The following is an 11,060-nucleotide window of genomic DNA, read 5'->3' as shown; positions in this document are numbered from 1 at the left end:
AAAGGAATCGAGCTGCTTGTGAATGGAGAAAATGCCGAAGGAGAGCAGGTTATATCTGCAGGATGTAATACTAATGCTAATTTAGGAGTCATATGTGATTATGTATTAGTAGACATTTAACAGACTTCAAAATATGAAGAGGAAAGACTATCTGGCTCCTGTTGTACTATGAAGATTTCTGGATGTCATTAAAATAGGAAAAAATTTGTAGATTAAATTCATGATGAAATCCAAATATATATCATTCAGTGTTCAAACACAGGCACTCTTCTCTCTTTGTCCAGTGATGGACCTGAAGATTGATTTTTGTGTTTGAATTGCTGAAATTAGTTATGCTGTTAATATGAAATAATAGAAATACTGTGTTACATTGATCACTGTGCTGAGTATGATTTGTACAGCTCTTCTGAAGTAGGTAGAGTTTACCAGCTGTGAAGTGAAAGCTTGCTTATGAATCCTTCCTTTTATCAAATACATGAAAAGGCTGTATTGCTGCAAGCCACGCCGCAGTTGGACCCTCAGTTACTATTCATTTTGGCTTGGGTTGGAAGGGACCTTCAAGCTCATCTAATTCCAACCCCCTAGCTTACATGAGAATGCCCAGGACCCCATAGAACCTGGCTCTGAACACTTCCAGGGATGGGGCACCCATAGCCCCTCTGGGCAGCCCATTCCCCTACTCTTTTCAGGCAAGTGCTTGTTTGTGTCAGGGTGTCATTCTGACAATGGTGCTTCTCTTGCAGGAGCGGGGAATGATTTAGGATACTGAGGTAACCTAGAAATCGTCACACATGTTCTTTCTGCTCATTTGTTGTAAAAAAGCCTACCTCGCTAATATTTAAATGACCAAATATAAGAATATAATGGAAAATACAGCAGAGTATGCTGCAGAGAGATGCCAGTCACTATTTCCTGGAACAGATGCATCAGATGTTCAATACCGTGCTGGTGAAACTAGCATTTGGTTTTGTTCTTGTCATAGCTTACAAGGACATTTTAACAAATACATTGTCTTGCTTACCATGCATGAGAGAGAATCTGTAGTATAGAAAACACTGCTGGAGAAGGGATGGTGGAAAGTAATTGTTTTCTAAGTGATTGCTGTTAAAATTACCAATTAGAGAAAAGTTTTCCTTGTTGGCTCTTGGGAAGGCAAGGCTGGCAGGGGCAGCCCTGTGTCTGCTGACTGCAGAGGGTCCTTGAGGACCCTGCCGGGCTGAGGATTGCTGGGTGGTGGTGTTTGTTTCTACATGAAGGTCATTCTGGCTCCTAACTGCAGCTGCATGTAGCACTGCTGAAGCAATAGGGCTGGTTAAATGCAAACGTCTACTTCGTAAAATCCACTGCTAGGTAGTGGAGTGGCATAAAAGGAGTACTTGTTCCTGTAACCTACCTCCGGGGGTGCACTACTGTTTGGGGATGAAGTGGTGTTTTTTTCTCTGCAAACACGGCTGCCAAGGAAAGTTGTGTTTAATTTATTTCCCTTTCTCCTCCTTGTGAGTGAACAGCAGCCAGCTCTGTTTCCTCATGGCATCAGTGTCAGGAACCCTGAGGGGCTTGTGTGATAGAGGCAGCACTGAGTGTGTTATTAATGTGTTTGACCAAGCATGACAAAAAAGAGCGCTTGATATTTCTAGTCATGGAAATACAGTTGCCAAAGCACCATCCAGTCAAAGCTTTCTTTTACCTATGTAAGGGCTGACAGGATCTACAAGGTGGTGAATACAAACAAGTCCTGCAGAACTGTCTCCTAGACCTAACAAATAACATCATCCTTGCAGGGCCTTGTCAGTTCTGCTTCGGCTGTCACTTGCAGGTGGGTACAAATGTGTTTACTCTGTATTTCAATTGTCATTGCATTAAAAAGCAAGTATTAAAGTGCCCCCCATTTCTCTGAGAATTAGTGCGATGTTTGGACAATGAGGACAGAGAAAATAAGCACTGAACAGTAGCTGTTGGATGTTCATCATCCTCTAACAGTTGTTGGACTGTATTTGCACCTTGCCTGAACAGCAATGCAGACACCAAGGTCTAACCCCACACCAGCACAGCTGCGAGCCTGTGAGCAAGGCTGGCCCAGCTATATGCACTAAGCCTGCAGAAGAGGGGTTATCACTTCACCACAGAGTGATAAGCACGGCTATGTCAAGTTCAGTGATCCCCATCGGTGTCCTTTGTGGTGGTTCATCTGCCCTTTTGGGGTACTGACCTCAGTTCTGCCTTCTTGGGCCTGCAGTCAGGCCCAGGACATGGAGCCCAAGGCATGCAGAGAAGAGGAGGTGACATTTCCACGAGACAGGGATAGTGCTTTGCCAGGGAGGTTGGACTCGATGATCTCTGGAGGTTCCTTCCAACCCCTACAGTTCTGTGATTTGTGATTGTATGGTCTTAAATTAGCTCCTCTCCTAAATCCCGCCTGCCTGCTGCTCTACTCTCCCTGCTGAAAAAAAAATGGACATGTAAAAAACTGCGTTTTACCAGAAACACTCACATGCCTTAATGTGTTGGTCTGTTTTACATTGCTCACTAGGTGGCAGTAAAATGTTGTTATACCAATGAATGATGGGCGTTCTGCGAGTGCCTATGGTGTTCCTAGATCTTTCTTTATTCGTTCTAAAATATGAAATCTAGAGGTGTTTATAACGCCTCTGAGAGGAAAAAATCTGGGAGCCTGAAGTGTTCTTTAAGAAGTGGAATGAATTGAGGCAATAACTAGCCATAAAACTCTTGGGGAAAGAGGTGGAAATTTGTTACAGAATAGTTTTGAACCTAGTCACTATGGAATACTGGAATTAATTATCTGATTTTTGTTTTTGCTTCCTTTTTGCTAGCCACACACTTTCTGGTTTTTTTTTTTCCTTTTTTTTCTGAGAGTTTAAGTCCAGAAGTTATAATTTTTACTGTAACTAAGCTGAATGTAGTGCACAGGCCTTGATTCTTTCTTGTTGTTATTGTTGTTGTTGTTGTTGTTTTAGATATGTCTTTGCTAAATTTAGGAATAGATGGAATAAATTTAGGAATAAATGAAAATGTTACCATTTCTCATCCGTTCCAATTCAATTTTGCACACATTTCAGAAGTTCAGGCACCTGAGAACACTTAGTGAGATCACAGAATCATAGAATCCTTAAGGTTGGAAAAGACCACTAAGACCACGTAGCTCCACCATCAGCCCATCCCCACCTTGCCCACTGACCATGACCCTCAGTGCCACATCCACACGGTTCTTGAACATCTCCAGGGATGGTGCCTCCACTGCTTCCCTGGGCAGCCTGTGCCACTGCCTCACCACTCTCTGAGATTAAGTATTTCCTCCTATCCAACATGAACCTCCCCTGATGCAAATTAAGACTGCTACCTCTTAGCCTATCAAATGTGAGAAGCTAGATATTTTCTTGCAAAAGAAAATTTCTTTATTGTTGGAAATTATATATATATAACATTATATGTATTATATAATTATATATATATAAAATAAACTGTAGGTATCTCAAGGTCTTGTGTCTCCTTGCGCATTGTGCAGTTTAGTTTAGTGCACAAACTGTACTGGTCGTGAACTGTACAGTAATTTCAGCAAATCCTAACATAATCCCTTGTGGGGCCAGAGCTCCTTCTCTGCTTTGGACTGTTAGCTTCCATGGGACCTTGAGAAGCCACACCTCTGTGCGAGAGCCAGTATTTGATCTTCCACACTGAAACCTGAAAGAGTGCAGTTGTTTTCCCATAATTTAATAGGTTTCAAGATACTAAACGTGTTCAGGATGCTACACTTAACATATACTACTTGTGTGCAAACTATTTATATGCCTATATCCTATACTCTTACTGTTACAGAATCAAAAAATAGAGGAAAATGTTTGGAAAAGGCTAATCTTTGCTACAGTTGTATGCAGCTGATTTTTTTCTATCTGCTGCACTTTTAAAGCCTATGGTAAAGCATGGTATGCAATTTAAGTACTGAAATTAGAAGAGTAAAAACTAAAATACTATCTCCACTTTCTTCAGTGTGGAATCTGGAGTGTTAATGTGGTAAAAGAGAGTCTGAGGTAATGGTAGTGTGTATTGTAGCAGTGCTAAGCGCACTCTGTTTCTAAAAAGATTTAAAAACTGTAAAACCTCTGAAGATTTTTAAGATGATAGGTATTGGTAGGATAAATAAAATGATGTGCCGACCTATACTACACAGCTCCCTGTTAAATGGAAGTGCTCCTCAGGCGTATGCTTTGAAATACTTGTTAAAAGTTGGCTGAGCGAGCTAAAGTTCCCAGCTAAAATGTTGATAACGCGAATGGTTTTTGGGGCAGAGTTCCTCTCTTAGACCTGGGTGTTGATTTCTGAGATAAGATTTCTGCCAGATGGTATTTTTAATGGAAACAAAGCGAGAAACACTTACAGAAAGAAAACAGACCTCTGAAAAGTGAGGTTCCATATCTTTTGATCTTCCTGTAAGGAAGCAGATTTCAAGGTCATTTGCAACATTTGCTGCTGTTTTACAGAGGGCTTATTCAACACTTTGGTGAGTCTGTAGCCACGTTTGGAGACTGGAACACACAGCTGATTAGCAAGGCATGACTCAGAATTGCCCCATGAAAATGCCCCGTGTCATCTCTTTGATGATTTCACTTTAACTCCCTGCAAGGGCAGTTTATTTACTGGAGCACCCTGGCTGCTGTCAGAACTACCTGTGGTGAGCAGCTTGGCCGTGCCATGGGTTTGGTTCTCCCTTCCTCTGCAGGTAGCAGCAGTGTGCCATGCAAGTTGCCTCCTGGCATGTGGCTCTGCTGGATGTATCTGAATAGGTCACCATAGGTAACGTCAGTTTGCACTTACTAAATTATTTGTTAAGGATCAGTAGCTCATTGCAATCCCATGCCGCTTCGTGCGTCAGTGCATCCACGTTTCTCATCTCCTGGTGCTTCCGGAGTGCTGCAGGGCAGTGATCAGGAAGGAGGCAGTGGAAAAAGGGCTGTCCCCAGCAGCACAGAGCACTGCCTTCCTCCCCACCTCACCTAGTGAACATGTTGCCAGCCTTTTTTTAATGCTTTGATTTTTGGAAAAGTTATGAATAAAAAGTCAACGGAAGGCTCCAGGAGACGGGATGCATATTCTGCTCAAAAAGTGTACTAAATCCTTCTGCACCCCTCTGAAAAAAATGCAGATCTGCTCTGTCTGCAGCCACGGGGGCTGTTTGCTTTTCAGAAGCTGTGAAGATTTCTGCTTTTAGCCCGAAGGTCTCTGGTTTGAAGCCTGCTGTCGGTGCTGCTCTCACAAGTAAAGCAGTGTGAGGTTTGCTCAGCAGCAGCAATGCGCTTCTCAGCACAACAGCAGAGGAAATAGCTGGACTGAAATGTCACAGAAAAGCCCCAGAGCTGTCAGGCAACCACTTTCCCGGAATTTTGTGGATATATCTCTGTCCTGTCACAAAGACAAATTTGCTATATAAAAATCCGCCTCAGCTGCAAAAGCTACCTAGAGGAAGCCATGATGAGTCACATCCCTTCAGCTTCGGTACAGCATTGCCAAATCCAAATGCTAAAAAGTCAGGAGGTTTGAGATGGTGACAGTGATGGACTGAAGAGTCCCTTCTTTCTGACATGAGTCAGGGTTGGTCTGTGGGCCTGTGCAAGAGGCTGGGTGCAGTGCTTTGCTTAGAAGAAGGATACAAGGAAGCTGGACCAGCTCTGGGTATCAGGAATTAAAAGGCATTAGGAGACTCAGAAGGCACCAACTCTGCTGAAATATTACTTGAAATGAACATTAATGAATAAAGAAAATAACAGTGAGACATGCTGAGCTGGAAACATTGCTGTAGCTGTTAGGTTTTAATTAGCTGGAAGGTGTCATTCATACTGTGCTTCTGTGCAGTGATTATCCTAGTATGGTTGGGTCTGGGATCTAACACTGCTGGATTTTCCTTTCTTTATGAGTGCTAAGCACTGAAACATCCATTATATGTATCCTCCTGCCTGTTCCAGTGCTGTGGAAGGAGGCTTTCTGTACGCTGCACTTTGCAGTAAATGATGTCAGTTATTGACTAGTGGTACTTACTGTAGCACAGTGACATAAACAGCCTCATCCGAGAAGCATTTCTTCTGAAGTGAAGAGTCTGAATGTTTCACAAGGGGAAAGTAGCACCACTTCACCTGTTTCCTGTTGCAGTTTTAAAAGGATATGTGTGCAGGGCACTGCAAAGATTTCTGCATGTTGCTTCCACAATGTTCTGTGACCTTATGTACATGTACACACTCAGACACATGTTGGTGAGAAAACTCAAATGAACTGTTTTTCTTCCACTGTGAGTTTCTGCTTCTTCAATGGAGGATTCTCCATTAACATACCTCATAATATATGCTTTTAGAAACAGGAACACTTTTAATCCTCAGTCTTACTTCATGTGAGTGGATACTCATTTATTTGCTCAGAGTTAACTGGAATGTTGATAATCTGAAGTATACCAATGTATTTTTGGGCATCACTGTATAGTCTGTTTTCTGACTTCCTGTCTGGAAGTTTTTATCTTTACCATCTTATCTGTCTTATACCTTCTGGAAACAATTTTCTCTTTATACCGCTTATAAAATTCCATGTACAGAACGCTGCAGCTAGGACTGCAGGTTCTGGGCCATTTCTCACATTTGGTAATGAATTTTCTGATTGAATTCTTTTACAGATAGCGCTTCATACATGCAAAACAGTGCCTAAGATCTTGGTGGATTTTTTATGTATTGCATTTATAAAGCTCTAAGGACTTGTGTCATAATCTGAGAAGGTGAGTTGTCTTGTCACATTTTTGTATTCCAAGGCATTGAGTGAAAAGTCTATAAAGCATGAAAATAAAAAGAAGTCAGCATAAAAATAAGCAATGTTAGAAAGAATCTAAATATGCGTGTGTAGTTAAAACTTATTTTGAGTAACCAGATTAATTAGAAATAGCTACCAGATCTGCAACCAAACTCTGTGACAGGCATTCACTTATTTGATGCCTGCTGTTCTGCAGGGGGTGTGGAGGGCATAGATGGGGTGAAAACAATGCCCAAAACCCAGCAGCTGTGAGAAACATCCAGCAGCATCTGTAAGTCACTTCTCTGGAGGGGTTGAAAGAAAATTGTGATGGTGCATGAGAAAGAGGCTTCGGTTCGAAACAGTGTGTGTGGCTGCTGTTTACTCAGAGGGCAGTGAGGTGCTGGCACAGCTGCTCAGAGAGCTGTGGTGCCCCATCCCTGGAGGCACTCAAGGCCAGGTTGGATGGGACCCTGGGCAGCCTGAGCTGGTGAGGGGCAGCCCTGCCCACAGCAGGGGGAAGGAGCTCTGTGGTCTTTAAGGTCTGCTCCAACCCAAGACATTCTATGATTTTATGGGTATTTTGGGAGGATGAGGTAGCATCTTGAGTACCTCAGGGATCTGTGCTAACATCTGTGGTATCTCGCCTGGAAAGTGTGCTGAACGGCAAAAAGCTAGATGGTTCTTTAAGTTATTCAAGGTAGAAAAAAACAAAATCTGCCTTTCAAAATGTGGAAAAATCTCATACCAAGCAGCACTGCAGTAGAATAGCAATCTCCATACAGAGCTAAACTAGTGCAAAATAACACACATGGGACGAAATCAACCCAACTGCACATTGCTGAAGATGAGCTTTCAGTTACCCATTACTTCTTCTGAGATGGAGCTCAGAGTGGCTGTGAGTAGTTCTAAGAAACGTTGGTGCTAGCAGAGCAATGTTCAAAACAGAAAACAGATTGTCAGAAATTACTAGGGGAAGACACAGTAAACAAAACAATTATTTGTTGTGCAGTTACCTCTTGATTACTGTGAGCAGTTCTGATCTCACTGAGAAGAAGTAGAGTTTAGCTGGAAAGGAGCAAGTATTTGCTTGGAATGGAATGGCTTCTGAATTGGGACTGATAAAATAGACTCCTCAGAGGGGAAAAGAGAAAGTAGAAAGGCACAAGTGACATAGAGGACATATGTAGCAGATGACTGTGTTTCTCACAAAACAAGAATGTAGAACATTGTGTGGAATTGTGTATGGTAACTGTTGAATCAGGGCCTGAGCCACTGCTGGATCAGCTGAGGTAAGCACTGAGTCAGCCGCAGGAGCACAGGTGAAGGCAATGCACTGTGTGACCGGAAGGGGTGCAGTCTGGCTCCACCTCTCCCAGACCCCATTTTAGGGCTGACCACCACCGGGGAAGGATCTCTTGATAGAGGTCCCTTCCCTGTGGAGTTTTGGGTGAGCCTTGACTGTCAGTGACAGGTAAGCCTTTCCTTATTTACTGGTTTTCTTTATACCATGTGGATAAGCCATAGAAAAGTATGCCGTCCACCTTCATTGTTTTGTGTGGGTACTATTTTTGGGCATTCACCCTACAGATTGACAGGTTCTAGTTTAAGCAGACAACAGCAAACAGCCTTTTCCTCACAGTGAAGGGTCTAGAGCATAAGTTTTATAGGGGGGGGTGGTTTGGTGAACTGGGACTGTTCAGTCTAGGGAAGTTGAGGTTCAGGGGAGACCTTATTGTCTTTACGGGTGCCTGAAGGGAGTTTGTGGAGAGGTGGAAGTTTGCCTCTTCTCCCATGTAATAACAACAAGATGAGAGGGAATAGCCTCAAGTTGTGCCAGGGAGGTTCAGGTTGGATATCAGGAAATATTTCTTCTCAGAAAGAGTGGTGAGACATTGGAAAAGGCTGCCCGGGGAGGTGGTGGAGTCACCTGGAGGTGTTCAAGAAACATGGAGATGTGGCACTGAGGGATGTGGTTAGTGCACAATATTGGTGGTAGGTGTATGGTTGGATTAGCTGATCTTAGAAGTCTTTTCCAACCTTGATGATTCTATGATTACACTTGAATCAGCCCCACAGCATCTTGTGGTTGTCAAAGGTTTGAACAGGCTAAAAACTAATCACACAAAGTAGTGGGAAAAATAATCAGAGATAATGGCCCTGCTGCAGGAGTTTCCAGGATGGATGGCTGCTGGATGTTAGGTGTAAAGCAGAGAAAAAGCCTGTGTGATGACTCCTTTAAAAATTATTTCCATTAGTGTCTACTGCTGGATCCTGTCAGCAGCAGAATACTGGACTGAATGGGCTTTTGATCTGATATAATTACTCTTTATAATGTTTTTATGAGGAGTCAGCCTGGGAAAAAGCCATGTGAAATACACCAGAGACCCACAGGCTCCAGAGGCTTTCTTTTCACTGACATAATTTAGACATAGCTTGGATATCCCCTCAGAATATCAAGGGAGAAGGTCCTATTCCACCCACATGGAAATGTGAGAGCCCTGAGGGCTCTTATAATGAACCAAAATGTCCTGTGCTTTTTTGGGTGTTGAACTCACTTCCCTGTGGGTTAAGAACGTAAGATGAACACTGATGCTTGCACCTTGTGCATGGTCCTGTGGTGCATCTTGTGAGATGGAAGGAGTCACTTGGGAAGGGCACATGCAGTATGCTTAGCAGATGTGATGCATGGCCTTGTCCTGTAACTCAGTGTGTGGTAGATATCTGGAGTCCCAGCTCCCCTCTCTGTGCTGTGCATTGCATTGCTCTGGTTGCTTTCTGAGCTTGTGTAGAGCAGCAGGCACGCAGAAGGGAGCCAATATATTGTCCCTGGTTAGGGAGTGCCACTTCCAAATGGTGGCAAAATTGCTCTTAAACTAAAAGTGTGTCTGTGAGCACTGCATTTTCAGTGCAAGTATAATGTCAAGCTGGAATTAAATTGAATATCTGTTTCTTCAGGGAGGCTAAATTTAATCAGGTGCTCAAAATCAAATTAAGGTAGAAAGCAGTTTGGAAAAACACAAGAATTATAATCCCACTAATGTCCTGAGGTAATACTGGGAAGAAAAGTGCTTTCATGCAACATGAAGAGTAGTGTCTGTAGGAGGCAGCTGCACATAGCTTGCTGTGGCCCTACATTCCCTCGAGGGAGATGTCACCATGCACTGCTGGTTTCTCCTTCATTACAGCAATAGCAGTGTGTGTGGTTCAGCCTGCTAGTGCTTCTGTTGAGCTGTTGTTTTCTAATCTGGCTGTGAATCTGGAAATATTTTCTCAGCCCAACCTGAATCAGCCTCTGGGATGCTAGCCCAAGAATGATGCAGAAGTGTTGCTTCTTTAGAAATGTGGGAAAACAGGCATTGCTCTCTGCCTGGGAATAAAAAATGGATCTCACACTGGGCTGCAGCCTTGCTGCTTGGGGAGCAGTTTGATCTCTGTGAGGGAATAGTGGGGCCATGTTTAGCCTGGCTGCAAGGGGTGAGCCTCCCACCACTGGAGTCCTCCTTGCACAAAGGGAAGCTTCTGTGGCTCTAAGGTGCTGCTGCTGTCCTCATCCCCAAGGCATTCTTCCCCTCAACATGGATTTGTCTCTTATTGATGGAAGTTTTGGAAACAGTGGTGGGAAGCTGTGGCTGTGGTTCAGTATGGAAAGGGAAACATGCTGCTTTGATATCACCTGCAATTGCATTCAGCTTGAACCAGCATGATGCCTTGATCTGCTATGACCCATACCCATCAGGAGTTATTAGCTAATTGAATTCAGAAGGTAACTCCCTAACTGTTTTCAAACTAAATTAACTTGCTTCAAGGGACCAACTCATGTTTGTATTTCCAAGATAATGGGTTTAGGCTTCAACTGAAACCTTGCCAGATAATGAGGAAAAAATAAATCAATGACCTCATTCTTATCTGGTCTTAACAGGCAGGCTTTCCTTTGCTAAAAGTGACCCTGAAATTGCCTGGATTGATTTGCACGAAGGGTGCCAAGTCCTGCTAATCAGAGCCATTCTGTGGAATGCTTGCTAAAGGAGGAGTGCTAATCCAGACATCAGCAGAGGTGGAAGTGTTTTAAACACTGCCTTTCTTACGGTCAAAGTGAGTGCCCTGAAATTCAAATATGTGGTAAGATAAAGAGTTAAGGAGGGAATTGGTCTCTGTGCTAATTAGAGGGGAAAAAAACATTCTCACGCTTGTGCTGAGTGGTCTCCACAAGCAGATGCATCTCTGATTATTTGTCTGCCATTGTTAAATAAAAAATACCTTTCAGGTGTTAAGGGGAG

This window comes from Cyrtonyx montezumae, unplaced genomic scaffold (genome assembly GCF_038088225.1).
Source record: "Cyrtonyx montezumae isolate F1298 unplaced genomic scaffold, pur_monq_1.0 scaffold_3, whole genome shotgun sequence".
NCBI classification, from domain to species: Eukaryota; Metazoa; Chordata; class Aves; order Galliformes; family Odontophoridae; genus Cyrtonyx; species Cyrtonyx montezumae.
The sequence above is the reverse complement of the archived record's forward strand: the minus strand, read 5'-3'. Positions refer to the sequence as shown.